Source organism: Lissotriton helveticus, chromosome 9 (assembly GCF_964261635.1).
Source record: "Lissotriton helveticus chromosome 9, aLisHel1.1, whole genome shotgun sequence".
NCBI classification, from domain to species: domain Eukaryota; kingdom Metazoa; phylum Chordata; class Amphibia; order Caudata; family Salamandridae; genus Lissotriton; species Lissotriton helveticus.
The window spans coordinates 1179408221-1179424716 of record NC_136070.1 but is presented as its reverse complement, the minus strand read 5'-3'; positions in this window follow the sequence as shown (position 1 = coordinate 1179424716).

Here is a 16496-nt window from a genome sequence, read left to right as displayed (position 1 = left end):
CGCCTTCGATACAGTGCCACACTCCCTGCTACTAGCCTCGCAAACATTGGAGTTACTGGCCTAGCGTGGAACTGGATTAAGTCATTTCTGGAGGATAGATCACAGCAAGTGTGGCTACCTCCCTTCTCTTCTGCTCCTCAAAAGGTGACTACTGGAGTGCCGCAGGGTTCCACTCTGAGCCCTCTTCTTTTTAATCTACATGTCACCCCCTTGATCTATCTTGCTGAGGAGCTGGGAGCAAAGATCATCACCTACACGGATGATACCCAGCTCCTTTTTAGTCGGAAGGATACAGATACTTCTCCAGCTCAAGCTAAAGACTGTCTTACAGCAGTCTTTAAATGGCTTGCATCAGCTCAGCTGAAGTGCAACGAGGATAAGTCAGAGATTCTTTTATATGGATCCTTTGCTCCGCAGTTCAGGGAGCTCTTTGGCTGACAGACTACCCCCTACCCAGTTCTACAGGTCAGACAGTTAAGAACTTGGGAGTCTGGTTCGATGAGAATCTTCGGTTCTCTATGCAAATAAAGAAACTGCTAAAGGTCAGTGCTTTGGCGCACTGAAATCCCCTTAGGAAGTTCCTTCCCTTGCTACCCAGGACAGCTAAGGAGATGGTTACAAGTGCTCTGATTCTCAGTCTCCTTGACTATGCCAACGCATTTTTATATTGGCCTGCCAGGATACCAACTTAAGAAACTCCAAGTAATACAAAATGCGGCGGCCAGAGCTTTGATGTTCATCCCGGGCAGGTCTAGCGTAAAACAACATTTGCATGATCTGCACTGGTTGCCAGTGGCTCAAAGAGTCAAATTCATAGCTAATTTATTTGATTGTGCACTGCCTTTGTTTGGTAAAGTTTATCAGTTATGCCGTGCTCCTGGGAATCACTCCCTGCTTAGGAGTGAGGTGGATAATCAATATGATAGCAACCCCACATCCATGGGGTGTCTCCCTGGGCACAGGTCGAAATGCTGAAACTACAGCTGCAATAAACACTCTCCTCGAGTCATTTTTTACATGAGTTCCTTTATGGTTTTAATTGTTGATTTCACAATTATTTCATTTGCATTCACAACTTCATTTCCAAAAATGCATAATTTCTGGGTTATTCAATGCAACGTCCTTTCTTTCATCCCTATGCATTTCGACGTGAAGCCTTCATCACTGGAATGTCTAAAAGAAGCAAAAGTAACCTTCATTTAATCAGGGGATTCTCCACCAAATATATTCACCACCTCGTTTTTTATGGTGTTTTAAAAGTGCCTAAATCTTGTGCACACTATTATCGGTATCATTCTATGCTATGCGTGAAAGTTGGTGTTCTTTTAATCGAAGTGCCAACTAGAAGCAAATCATGCCGCTTTTGTTAGCGTGTTCTACGTGCCTCCGTTACTATCAAGGTGACTATGGAGTGTGATAGCATGCTCTTTTATCATTGTGTTTCTATTAGACATTCCCCTGATGAAGGCTTCCATATTCAAATTCATAACTCTCACTTTGGCCCATACATCCCTTCATGGATCTGGCCCGCTCTACCTGAGGAAATGGTTTAGTTTCTATTCCCTTCAAAGACATCTTCATTTGGCCTCGCAGTGTCTGTCAGCGATCCCCCGCTTTACGGCTTGTTAGAGTTGGAGGGAGCTCCCTTTCTTTTAAGGCGGTTGAAGCTTGGAACTCCCTTTGGACTGGTGGCCTTCTGTCCTTGGCACTTGCCCTTCGCCGTCCCTTTTCGACCGCAATCTTGGGGTCATTCTGGACACTACTCTCTCGCTAGACAAGCAGGTCAGCAGGTCTGTGTCCACGTGTTGCAATGCTCTGAGGATTTTAAGAAAAATTACTCATTATCTTTCCCCTGAGGCACACAAACAGGTAGTGATGGCGCTCATTGTTCCAGACTGGACTATTGCAACGCACTATATTTAGGCATTAGCAATGGTCTGGTCCAGCGCCTCCAGACTGTGCAGAATGCGGCTGCCCGGTTTGTTGCGGGTGCCCCCAAACGCTCTTCGGGCACGGCCATCAGAAAAAACCTGCACTGGCTCCCCATGCAGGCGAGGATTAATTTTAAGGCCTTTTGCCTTATACACCGTGCCCTTAATGAGTCCGGGCCGGAGGCTATTCGCGCTCTAGTGGCCTATTATACCCCGGCCGAGCACTCCGCTCTTCCAGTAAAAGCTTGCTGGCTGTTCCTCGAATATCCAAGGCCAGGTGGGGTGGAAGGTCCTTTCGCTTCCTTGCACCCAGACTCTGGAATACGCTCCCCAACGACCTGAAGGTGATCTCTTCCCACACTTTGTTCCATAAAGCACTCAAGACCTGGTTATTTCGAGAAGCCTATCTCTAATTCTTCCCTTGGTGATCTTTGAGTTTCCGTTTACCATCCTCCAGCGCCTTGATGCCTACGGGTTTAGTTGTGCTATTTACAAATTTCTATTGATAATAATAATAATAATAATAATAATAATAATAATAATAATAATATTAATAATAATACAACTCCTTGGAAGATGGGTTTGCATCAAAATTCATGGGTGGATGCATGGGAACCACCTGACGCAAAGTAATGCAAGGCAGTGCAATGTGCTGCATTATATTAGATTTTCTTACAAGGCATGTTAAATCGATATTTGCATATCTTTGAAAATACCAAAAAGGATTTTGCGTCGGGCTGTATCACAATAGTGACACAACCCGGATGCAAAATATTCCAAAATCTAGGCCTATATAAATATGTAAAAATGGGTTTGTGTCTAAATACATGGGTGGATGCACAGGAAGGCCCATGCACCACCCTTGGAACACACCTACCTAATGCAAAGTAAATCGAGGCAGTGCTATGCACTGAAATGCATTACATTTTTTTACAAAGCACACATATCGACATTTATGTGGCTTTGTAAATAGCAAACATGATTTTGTTTCGGAGCTGCGTTAAAAAGGTGATGTAACCCCAATACAAAATCTTTATAAATCTGGGCCTCAATATGTTTAGTTACTGATCCCATAAATGAATGATTTAAAACCTCTAAGTGAAATCAGGATGACAAGAAAAACTGATGCAAACATTGCAGACCCCACTCAGGGCCCCCAGATCCAACAACTAAGCCAAGAATGTATTTATTTGGAGGGTGTCCCACCCTAAACACACTACGCTCCTGGGCATGTGTCATTGAAAGGAAAAAAAGAGTCACCTTGTTTCAAATAAATATCTCCTGCTGAAGTTGTTTTCATGTTTGGCGGAAAGCTGTGTCCTAAAATGTACTGATTTCACTGATACAAATTCAACCTGCATTGGCAAAACCAATATGTCTGGTGCTGGACCACATACTTGTAGTTTTCTCAATATATGCTTTGTCTTGATTTTTACTAAACTTTATTGATGAGGAAGATGCCAGACCTTCATCAACCTTAAAAAATGTTTAAAAGCAATTGCTGTGACAGTAACTTGGAACTGAAGGGAACTACTTAATGAGTGCACTAGCAGCCCGTCCCGACGTTGTCCGGGTATGAAATAGAATGTGTGTAATGTGTGTATTTGGCAAGGGCAATTTATTTTAAAATCTAGTGGTAGACAACATTTTTTGTTTCATTAGAATAGGGACGGAGAAGGCCCAGCTGCAGCCCTGGTTGATGTTAGCAGGTGCGTGTAATTGGTGTAGTAATCCGCCGCCTGAGCCTGGCTACAGCCCTGGTTGATGTTAGCAGGCGCGTGTAATGTCGTTGAATGAGAGAGTTATCAGCCGCGGGTAAATCCGTTTAATGAGAGAGTTGAGTGACAGCGAGTAGGAGAGGCTGCAGTAATTGTCCCCACAGACACGCTCATTTGCGTGTTCCCCCACTTTGAGGCCCAGATGCAGGCCTGTTTGATGTTAGCAGGCGCGTGTTCCCCGCTTGAGGCCCAGCTGCAGCCCTGGTTGATGTTATCAGGCGCGTGTAATTTGTGTACTGATCCACCGCCTGAGCCCGGCTAGAGCCCTGGTTGATGGTAGCAGGTGCGTGTAATTTCGTTGAATGAGAGAGTTCAGTAACAGCGCGCAGGAGAGGCTACAGTAACTTTACTTACCAGGCCTCCAGGTGAACGCGTTTGTCATGCCCCCAGCACACCGCCACAGCAGATGATCTTCTCATTAATGTACGACCCACATGGCATGAAGGGCGTAACGTAGCACATGCCCCCAGCGTTTCTCACGCCCCCAGCGTGCCCCTTGATGCTGCGCAGCAACGTAATTGGCGCTTGTATGTACGGCTCACATGGCATGAAGGGCGGACACACGCCCCCAGCGTTTGTCACGCCCCCAGCGTTTGTCACGCCCCCAGCACACGCCCACAGCCCACTATGTGATGGCCGTACCACACGCCTCCAGCATTAGTCACGCCCTCAGCCCACGCCCACAGCACAACGCAGACACGCCCACAAGGGACTACTTTGCTGGCACGGTACTTTTACCATTTAAATGTATAGAGGAGTTGGCCTAACGGCTAAGGCGCTCGACCTCGGACCTGGAGATCTGGGTTCGAGTCTTGGTAATGACGCCAAACATCCTGTGATTCTGGGCAAATCACTTAATCTCCCCGTGCCTAACAAAAATGAATGTGTGTCCTCATGTAACGTAACTGGTGCTATGTAAAGTGCTCTGATACCTGATTCAGTTCGGGTCAAGTTTGCGCTATATAAAACTCTGCAAAAAAATATATACATATGGTGGCCGTCTGCATAGCCTATGTCCTTCTGATGCAACTGCCCTTTCCATCTTTGTATTGGGTGTTGTGATTGGTGCTGTGGTTACTGAGATTACCCGTCTCAAAGGTTTAGGCTCTCTCTTTATAATATTAGTATATGGATGTACTCCTTGTGAAAGGGCAGAATTTCATCACTTATGAAGAAGGAAGCCAATAGCTAGTGTGTGCTTAACCATTGCACCATGCTGCAGTCGTTAAAGGGAAAACCCGCATTGCATAGTGACAAACCAAAAGATGACAATAGCTAGCTGAAAGCATATATATATATATAATTTTAGTACAATCAAAAGGCCTTGTCTAAGTTCAGATTTAAAAAGCGAGCAATATACATGAGTAAGTCATACCTTCAAAAAAGAAAAGTCAAGTTTACTAACTGAAATACTAATTTCAGAAAAAAGTACACAGGATGATTCTATTCCAACTTTATCACAGTAAGCAATGAGAAAAAAGTCCAGCACCTCGAAGGTATGACATCCACAGGCAGATTTACAAGCCCTTTGCGACACTTTTGCATCGCTGTTGTGTCACTTTTGTGACGCAACGGAGGTGTAAACTATGCAGCCAGTTTACAACATGACGCATCTAGGGACATGCGTCATGTTGTAAATCCCTGCGTCACATTATACCTGCGTCAGCTCTAATGTATGCAGGGTGGGCAGTCCCAACCAGAAAAGCCTTGTAAAAGTCATGCAGTGAAAACTACAAGGTTTCACAGCGCCACTTTTAGGATGCCATTGCGTCAAAACCTTTTGCCTGCTTGAAGAAGGCATAAGGAGTGACGCAGTACAATAAAATAGGCCTCAACATGCATTGCTTGAGTTGTGTTGTGCTTTCGACACGTATCCAGCAATGCATGTATTTTGGGACAACAGATGCGTCGGAATTTCTGACACATCTGTCAATACTTGCGCCATGGTGTGCTGTATTGTAAATATGTGCAAAAGAAACAATTGATGGACAGAATGCTGGACAATGAAAACCATCATTCTTTTGCTCACCACACCACCCCTAGTTTGGAGCCAGCCATATACAAATCCATCTTTACCCAGTTCCTTGGGGGAACAGTCCAGCCCGGGCTGCCAAGCCAGGTCCCCCCTGGACCGGAAATAAGCATTCCGTGATCGCTTGCAGGGCATCAGCCAGGCTAGCTTGAATCCAGTGGTGTAGTGAGCACAGGACCCACATCTGGGCATACCTTTCCCACTTAGGGTGACATATGCAAAAGAAGCAATTGATGGACAGAATGCTGGACAATGCAAACATTCACCCCCAGTCACAAGGATCTGGGTTAATTCCATCATTCTTTTGCTCACCACATTACTGGAGAAGTGTGGCTCACTGGTTAGAGGCGGCAGACCCTGAAGCAGAGGTCAGACCCGGGACCAGGGTTCAATTCCTGACGCGGCAGGGTCTTGAGCCCAAATATCCATGGACTCGATAATTCTCGTTTCGGTGCCTACTCGAGTCACAGGTTCACACTCTGCAGCTCTGGGCATTAGCTTACTTAATCTCCACGATGCCCCCCCCCCCGCGGCGGGATGCCTGGCTTTCACCTTGGGGATGCCCAGTACGGGTATCTCACAGGGAAAAACCAGGACGGGTTCCCAAGGCAAGCGCCGAGATGCCTACTGGTAATCGAGCGCTATATAAGAACACTTAATAATAATAATAATAATAATTACCCCGGCTTGGACCCAGCCATATGCAAATCAGTTTTGACCCTGTTCCTTGTGTGAACAGTCTAGCCTGAACTGCCAAGCCAGGTCCTCTCTGGACCAGAAACAAGCATCCTGGGACCGGTTTCAGGGCATCACCCTTCATCAGCCAGACTAGGTGAATCCAGTGGTGTAGTAAGAACCGGACCCATGTCTGGGCATACCCTTCCTACTTAGGGCGACAGATGCAAAAGAAACAATTGATGGACAGACTGCTGGACAATGCAAACATTCACCCCCAGTCACAAGGATCCGGGTTAAATCCATCATTCTTTTGCTCACCACATCATCCCAGTTTGGACCCAGCCATTTGCAAATCTGTCTTGACCCTGGTTCTTGTGGGAACAGTCCAGCCCAAACAGCCAAGCCTCGTCCTCCCTGTTTCTTTTGCATTTGTCGCCCTAAATGGGAAGGGTATGCCCATCCGTGAGTCCCGTGCTCACTACACCACTGGATTCAATCTAGCCTGGCTGATGAAGGGTGATTCCCTGAAACCGGTCCCAGGATGCTTGTTGCCGGTCCAGGGAGGACCTGGCTTTGCAGTTCAGGCTGGACTGTTCCCACAAGGAACAAGGTAAAGACTGATGTGCATGTGGCTGGGTCCAAACTGGGGTGGTGTGGTGAGCAAAAGAAGGATGGATTAAACCCAGATCCTTGTGACAGGGGTGAATGTTTGCATTGTCCAGCATTCCATCCATCAATTGTTTCTTTTGCATATATATCATAAATATGCAGCACCCTTGGTGGCGCAAGGGTCCCGCAGGCTCATGCAGGGAAACTGACACATGTCTACAGATGCATCAGATTCTTGTAAATCTGTCCCACAATTTCTGACCAATCACTGTTACATACAAAATGCTGTCAATCTTCTTAAGGGATCCTGGAACTAATTAATGGCTGCGGTGTGAGCAAAAATGAAATGCAACCCACAATTACAAGACAGCCAACAGCTAAGACGACTGCCTATTCCCACATTGTAGATATGTATGTACGGGCAAGTTTATTATATTGCTAATTTTCGATTTAGATGAAGACTAATCAATAGCAAAAGAAGGCTGACCCAGCGCCGTTTTCGCTATGTGTACGAAGCATTATAATGTATTAATTTTTGAGATTACGTACATTTTCCAAATCAGCTACAGATGGCCCTATAAGCCAGACATAAGGAGCAAAGCAAATAGAAAAAGAATGAATGAAATCTCTGATAAAACACAACCGTGGCTCGACCATGCTCAGCTCATAATTGTTAGGCATGCATGACATTTTTTATCATTGCTTCAAAATGCATAATGTTTTCAACTTCGATATCTTCTGTTTTTTCACTGATCTCTCGCCAAACAGTTGTTTTTCACCGCTGGGGAATCACAACGAGCCTTTCTTTCCTGTCTGTAATCGTGATGGTTTTTTTTTTCAAGCAGCATCTCCTCTTTAAAAAGGTTCTCCGCGATAGGCTTTCTTCTATGCTTTAAGGCCGCGTTATTATGGCCCCATCAGACTTCCTTTTTCTGTGACAGTCGCACACGACGTCTAAAGCTGAATGAGTTCTTTTTCGAACAACTTTTCAGAGAGGCACTCCCGAAGTAGTACTTTGTGCAGTGTTCCCTTTCGTAGAAGCAGGGTGGTACCAATTCATAGAAGGTAAGATGAGGGAACGTTTACCACCATACTGAGCCAGAACGAGAGTCAAGACGGCTCCATATATGTCAATTAAATAAAGGACATGGGGCCGTATTATCAAGAAAGGGCGATACATTATCGCCGCTTTTATCGGCAGGAAACTGCCGCTAAAGTGGCGATAATAGGCTTGATAATATGCCCTTGTGAATTCCCATAGAAGCTCAGGTTAACACCGGACCCTGGGCTTCTATTGGAATTTACAAAGGCATATTATCAAGCCCATTATCGCCGCTTTAGCGGCAGTTTCCTGCCGATAAAAGCTGCGATAATGTATCGCCCTTAATTGATAACACGGCCCATGGTCATGCTAACTTTGTCACGAGGCATAGAGAGTAGCTCTGTATAACTAGTATACACTCATAGGGATTGCTACATAATTCTGATCTCAGGATGCAGAGTCAGGGCAGGGGTAGGCGCTAGAGAATGGCCTGTGAGTAAGTGGATAGCAAGCCTTCCTAGCCCTGGCAGTATTATGAACATGTTCAGGTGGAGCTTCTAGGAGTATCCTGAATGAATGTCTACTTGCTGCTCTACATTGCCCAGTTCGTCGGACATTTATTTATTTAGGAAGTTTTATATAGCGCTGCTGGACCCAAGAGTATCAGAGCACTTTACAAGGTAGGTAGACATCTCTGACTCCACAGTATGATCTGTGAGTGTCTCCCTCAAATTAAGGCTCTACAGGGGTAAAAGCAATTGCTGACACCTGCTAGGTTATGCGGTGACAGAGACATCATCTTCCTGTGCAACACATGTACAAATCTTTCCTATCATTGACCAGCTGAGGTGGGGTTAGTGTTTCACATGTGGCACATTATTCCCATTAGCAACATTATGATTTTCTATTTGTTTGCAGTCGGGTCCACATTGTGAGTAGTACAACAGGGGCAACAGCAGGAGGACCAAACACAATTGATGGTATCCAGCTCAAAAACTGATGGAAAATCTCCAGATAGGAAGCTTCTGAAGACACTCAAAAGGCTTCCGGCACAAGAAGATCTATGACTACCTTGAGAGCCCAGCAAGTGATTAGCTGCGCTCTATAAGAACCCTGATTGATTGATTGATTATGACTACAAAACCAAAGGAAAGATATTACCATTTCAAAAAGCATGTTGCAACAGCAAGATGTACTGTCATAGATGTCTAGTAAAAGTAGAAGCATACATTCAGAAACCCAGATGAACCCTGATTGATTGATTGATTATGACTGGGAAACATCCTTTACAACGCCACTTTTACCACGCAGTGCTTTTACATTGCAACTTTTACAACGCAAACCATTACAACGCATTGCGCTGGGGGCGCTCTAGGATAGGGAATAGATTTAATTTACTATCCAACACCTTCCCTACTATCCACGGGGACTGGAGTTGGAATAGTAAATTAAACTATTCACTATCCAGCACCCCAAAGCGCTATGCGTTGTAATGGTATGCGTTGTAAAAACTGCGATGTAAAAGCATGCGTGGTAAAAGCATGCGTTGTAATGTCATACATCCATTATGACTACAAAACCAGAGGAAAGAAACTACCACTGCAAAAAGCATGTTGCAACTGCAAGATTTACTGTCATAGAATTCTAGTAAAGGTAGAAGCATAGATTCAGAAACCCAGATGACAAAGAAATATGAAAATCTGATACTATGACAGAAGAGTGCAGGGCAGAAGCAAAGTCCTTCAGAAGTACGATAGGCTGGACCTGGGCAGAGCAGCAGACCACAGCTGGTGTTCCCGAGGGATGTAGCAATGGCTTGTACACGATGGAGTCAGTACACTCAAAAAGAGGAGAAAGGATATTTCTGGCAGAAGAGCGAATCACGCAATAAGTATAGTCTCTTTCCGCAGGAGGTGTCTGAGGTTCACAATGCACCCTACTGCGTTAAGCGTAGGCAATGATAATATTCAATACGGAGTCTTCTGAAATCGTGTTGTCCTCAACATGTAGGTCAGGGCAGACCACAGCAATAAATCTTTTGAATTTAGGACTAGTCATCTAACCGCCTGCAGGCCTACAATCAAACGTAATTTACCTTGAAATTGCCAACGACACATTTTCCCTGAACCGGGGTGGGGGATTCAAATCGACCACCAGGGCTAATAATACCAGGAGGGATACGGCTGAGCCACTCAGGTGTCAGTTTGAAGATTGTCATAATTTATTTTTAGGTTAAAAAACAGCAGTGGGTTCTCGCTGGGCCATTCCCCACTGAGACAGAAATCCTGCTGGAATATGGCGGCGCCTGTAATTTAAATGTAAATTGAAATTCCAGCAAAGGCGAAATGATCCTTCTCACTCTTCAAACACAAACGTCCCACACTCCAGCCAGCTAAGGCTTTAAAGTTTTAATAGCTTCATATTCACTTTTTGAGCCTTCTTCTGCAAGTTCCTACATTACAATTACCGCGCCCTTGGAATCGCTTCTCTGGATTTGCACATAAATTGATCCTAAACCTACAGGAGGTGTGGGGAGTGCACTCACCTACTTGCAGATCCCTCCTTCTAGAGGTAAAATGAGGCTGACTTTAAAAAAGCATCTCAAAATTATCCTTCCCCCTGCTCTGCATTAATCAGCAGACTCTGGCGCGCGTGCCAGTTGGAGGGGAGTAATCTGCATTTAGAATGGAGAAGTTAGCAAACGACAGATGCTCTTGCCTCCTCTGGAATCCATCAGGCAAAACACTCTGTGCAACTAGCGCTTCGAGCTGGAAACGTTCCTCAAAGCCAGGTGGGGTTTGGGAGATTTGTTACAGGAATAGATTTGCTTTTGTTTTCAATTTTCTTTGAAAATATAGTTTTTCAATAAAGAAAGGATGTATGGAAAGAATAGAGTGCGTATTGCCCCTAAGTAGACCATCCATTGCATTGAAATTGGATTCCTCACTCCGTTTGTCATATATTTGAAAGAACAAATTATATCCATCCTGCAAGTATTCTCCAGACTAAGGGCCTTATTTACAATATTTTGCCAAAGAGCAGCATCGCAGGCCTTCCTGCTGCGCTATCCTATGGCAAAAGAAAAGGGCAGGAATGCACGTAATCTATCAGATTCGGTGCATTCCTGTTACCTTCCCCTGTGCTGGTGCACACTGGGCTGCCATGCGCCACACAGGCACTTTTGCACCATGGTGCAAGGGTGCATGAGTTGCAGAGAATATTGTTTTTTGCAGGAAGGAAAACGTTCCTGCACAAAAGCAATCACAAGAGGCTTTTTCGTCTTTCTATGTGTGCTGCAGAATACAGTACTCATAGAAAAAGGAAAAAAGAGGAGAAATAAATGTATTTATCCTCATTGCGCCTCCCATATACCTCCCCAGGGAAAGTGTATGTTTTTGGCGTTTGAACTCCCACAGCAACACCCATTGCAGGCCCCTTTTACGCAGACAACTGTGTTAAAGGGAACAATATTTACAAGGCTGTATTCAGCCATGCAAAGTGGTTTTGTGCTGCCTGGTAAATATGGAGCAGACCCCTGCCCCACCAGAGTGTCGCAAAAAATGACGGGCAGGTGATGCAGCCTCATTGTAAATGAGGCCAGAAAGGTCCTATTTAGGGGCATATTTACAACCACTTGCGCCACGTTTATGCAGCTGTTGCGTCACTCAAGGCGGCGTAAATGTGGCGCATCCCTGCGAGGCATTTACAACGTCACGCATCTATGGAGATGCATCACGGTGTAAGGCCCTGCGCCACATGAAACCTGCGTCAGGTTTCATGTTGGCGTGTCCACACAGGGGGGGGGGGGCGTTCCGTCGCAGGAACGCCCGTGAAAAGTGACTCAGTGAAATCTACAAGATTTCACTGAGTTACTTTCCCAATGCTGATGCGTCAAAACCCTGCGCCTGCTTGAAGCAGGCGTAAGGCTTGACGCACCACTTTAGAAATAGGGCAAGTTGGAAAAGTGCTGGAGTTGCGTGCCGCTCGCAACACAACTTCAGCACTGCGCCAACTTTACGCCTAAGATGCGGCATGCATCTGTTTATTCCTGCGTCATGGTGCGCCGCATTGTAAATGCGGCGCATCATGGGTGGCGCAAGGATAAACTTGTGTGTCGTATCTTTCCTGGTGCATCTCTGCTGATTTGCAGAGATGCGCCAGGCAACGTAAATATGCCGCTTAGAGTTTGGTGAACAAGCTTTTCTTTTAAATTTAAATATGCACTCGGTCTGGCATCAGACATCCCTCTTCCCAGCTCACAGTTGCTGTGCAGTACTGATTTTCTAGCTGAGTTCCAGGAGCATATGTACAAAGGAAGTGGCGGAGTGAGATGTTAGCCTTCCTGGCTTAACGCCTCACTCCGCCACTTCAGTAACGCAGGGCTGCACCATATTTACAAGTATATGGTGCAGCCCTGTATTTCCTCTTGCGGTGGCGCTACACTTAGCAGCCTAGCACCAACGCAAGTACCCTTGCTACCCTTGCACCATAGTGCAAGGGTGTCTTCATGCAGGGGAAGATTGTTTAGGTGCAGGAAGGTCCCACCTCCTGCACATAAAAAATCTTTAAATGCTGTTTTGTAAATTCTATGTGTGCTGCTTAATGCAGCACACATAGAATTTGCAAACCGGCATTTTAAAAAAAATTGTTGTTTATTTGCAGGAAGGGGGATCTTCCTGTACATAAACAATTATTGGCCTTTTGCTGTTTTCATGCATTGTGCAGCACACGTGAAAAAAAGCAGAAACAAGGAGAAATGAAACATGTCTCCTTGTTTTGCCAGGGTAAGACCAGGTTTTCCCTGGACATATTTCTGGCGCAGCCTCCTATTTACACCCCCCTTGTAAATAGGGGGCAGTGTCAGAATCAATGGGTGTTGCGGTGGAACGCCCACAGCAACACCCATTGCCCCCCCTTTCATGCTAAGCATAGCATGAAAGTGGCCCTTATTTATAAGGCAGCGTTAAGCCACTTTAAGTGGCTTAATGCTGCCTTGAAAATGAGACGAAGCTTCTATCACCACACAAACGTCCTAAAAAAAGTGACGTTCCCGTGGCGATAGGGACTTGTAAATATACCTGCATTGTTTTCATGACAGTCACATTGTGTGCTGGTCACAAAACTACCACAAATGTAGCATTTTTTGGCTGCAATGTTTTTGTTTTCTGCAGCAAAATGTGGCAAACCAGTTCACGATGTCTTGGATGGGGATCTGCCTGGATCCAAATGCTTAGGGCCTTCACCGGGATATAAATCAGCCCCTTAGATGTCAATACAATGGAAGGAAACAAAGGCACACAACTTATCACTAAACAAGTACTTAAGAGAAACGATTATGTAGCGGAAGGTTTGTAACTTTCTTCAAACCCTGCATATGAGAGATGCACATGCACTGTGAGAATATCAGATGTATAAGTAATTACACAAATAATTTAAATGGCACTCATTTTTTTAATTCTATAATGATGCAACTCATTCCAATACAGGGTGTCAGAGCGCGTTCCACCACTCTCACACAATATACGGAGATATTAACTCACACGAGTATGTAAATCAATGTACAAGAAACGTTTCTTAAGACAGTGAGGGTTACAAAGTGTTGTAGTCATGTATCAGCCATACTGCTAGACATTACATCTCAGATTTACAAATATTTTGCTTTGGGCTTGGCTTACTTTGCTACCACAGACCCAATGCAAAATCAAGGTAGGTATTTCCAAACCAATGCTAATGATGAATTGTTTTGGTTTGGCTTAATGCATTAGTTTACCATTCCATGGGTGATGTATGGACGTTCCCATGTGGCAAAAATAGTTTACACCAAATCGTTTACACCGCATGCAGTTACAACATGGTCATTACAATGAACGCGTTGTAACAAGGCATGCCATTACTCCGCAAGTCGGAACAGCAGCTTGCGGAGCGGTCAGAAGATGTTGGGTTTAAAATCCAAGACGTTCCCTACTATTTCACAGACTGGAATTGGAATAGTAAATTATACTATTCCAACATCCAGCGCCCCCCTAGAGCAAGTCGTTGTTCCGACCTGCGGAGTAATGGCCTTTGTTGTTACAACGCAGTCATTGTAAAGACTGCGTTGTAATTTCATGCTTTGTAATTGCGTGCATGGTAGGGTGGTATATTCTTCCCATCTATATCTATAATGACTTCTAGACATGGATTTGCACCAAACTCCGGTGCCTCCCTAAGGCAGGCAAAAGGAGGAGGAATCTTATTTCTCCTTGTTTTGTCCTCTTGGCATGTGTACTGCATTCTGCAGCACACATGCATAGAGAAAAAAAGATTCCAGTATAGTTTGTGTGCAGGAAGAGACCCCTCTGTGCGCAAATCCACACTAACCACAATACAGACACCGGTGCACTAGGGTGCAAGGATGCATGGGTAGGCACATAGCTGCAGTAAGTATACCAGAGCAGGGAGAGAGCAGATCTGTGGCAGTCCCATGTAGAGTGGTGCAGTTCTGCTCTCTCCAGTTGATGCAACGCAGTGCAACAGCCATGCTTTCTGCCCCGCATTGTGTCAAAGATTTCATTTGGGCCCATATTTCAAGAGTGCATAATCTGGGTTTATGTCAGGATTTAAAATGTAACGCAGTGGTTGTGATTGTCTGAATTAATAAAACTGTATTTCTACCCTGAGAAAGACAAACTGAGAAAAAATACAAGAAGGTTGTAAACCAATGCTTTGTAGTTTTGCATGCAGCTCCTCGATGTTGGTTCATAGTTCACTGTGCTGTAATAGAAGGATTGCGACTTAAAACCTGTAAAATACAAAAGGCTGTCCGTGGCAGAAGAAGCAACCAACTTAACTATCTACATAAAATACACATCTGTGAAATGTATATTCAACAAGATGCTTTGGTACAGCCACATTAACTCACTATACTACTCTGCGGTTCAAAACTGTGACTAGAAAAAACACAGATCTCTTTAGGAGATGCATTAACTATCAGAGTTATCTTACCCTTATTATTATACCCTGAAAATTTCTGGACACACAAGGATCTCTGCAGCAAGTGCCTTAACACCTTAAGATACTTTAAAATGGAGCCCCTTTTTAAGTAGGACAGAACAGATTTATTGTCACATTTGTCCTCATTACCAATTTCTATTCTAGAGCTATAACAAATTAAGGGGCTTATTAATAAGCCCCTTGCGCCGCCGGTGCATCTTTGTGTTTGATGCAAGGGCAGTGCAGATTTCTGACCCATATTTACAAGGCCACACAAAGTCTCTTTTCACGCAACACCCATGGATTATGCTGCATTCCCAGATGTACGACATTTCGTAAACCTGGGAACACCTCAGAATCCAATGCCACCCCAGGAGAGGCGTACGGATGTGCAACAATCAGAAATACTTTTATTTCTCCTCGTTTTTTCCACTTTATATGCATTTTGAATACTGCAGCACATATAGAAAGAGGAATACACCATCAATGAGTGTTTTTGTGCAGAAAGGTATCCCTTACTGCACAAAAACAATCATCCCTTTAATGCAGGCACGGTTGCGATGCAAGGGTGCCTGTGTTTGCGCATGGCAGCCAAATGTGCCAGCGCAGGGATGCGTCAAATTGTGGTAAATATGATGCCTCCCTGTGCTTTTAAAATGATACAGCTCAGCACAGCAAAATGGCTTGTGGTTCCGCGCTGCATCATTTTGTTGCAAATGAGGTCCTAAATAATTTTTATGATTCTGGACAGCATCACTCCCCCCCACTCGCCCACCAACAATACAGTACTTCGCCCAAATCCTCAATTTATAGGCTCCCAGAGTAATTTATTTCAATTTCTATGACCGTTCACAGCACTTAGTTTCTATGTGTTTATTTATAAGTGGCAAAAGCTTAAGCTATGAGACGAACGGACTAGTCCTTGTGAATTTTAGCCAATAATATAGAAGTGCAAGTGAATAAGTGTTAGAAAAGCAGAAACTACATGGTGCTTTTTGCACCTAGCACTGCATAAGCAATCAAACAAAGCAATACGATGCCCTTTTAAATTAAGTACAGGGTTCAGTAGATAGATGTTCCCAGACAGGCTGCTTTGAAAATATTTGCATTGTGAATGCATAGATAAATTTGATCAGTGTGGATTATTGCACCTAAAATATGCATTGACAAACACATACGCTCAAGCGAGGAGGAAAATCTTTAATATGGTCCTAAAAGAGTGATGAGATTAAAAAATCTCATTGTACAGTGGAGAATTAATAAAACAGAAAGCAATGGAAGCATAGAAGGTTGCCAGACAGGGATAGCTGGCTAGAGAGCGCTCCCTGGAAACGCCTCTTTTGATTGGAAGGTACGGGGGAGAGGTCGCGGAAGGTGCTGAGATGGGAAATGAATCGATGAGAGATGGCGTCCTGAGCAATCACGGCTGAGAATTACTCTGAAGTGTTCCAGTG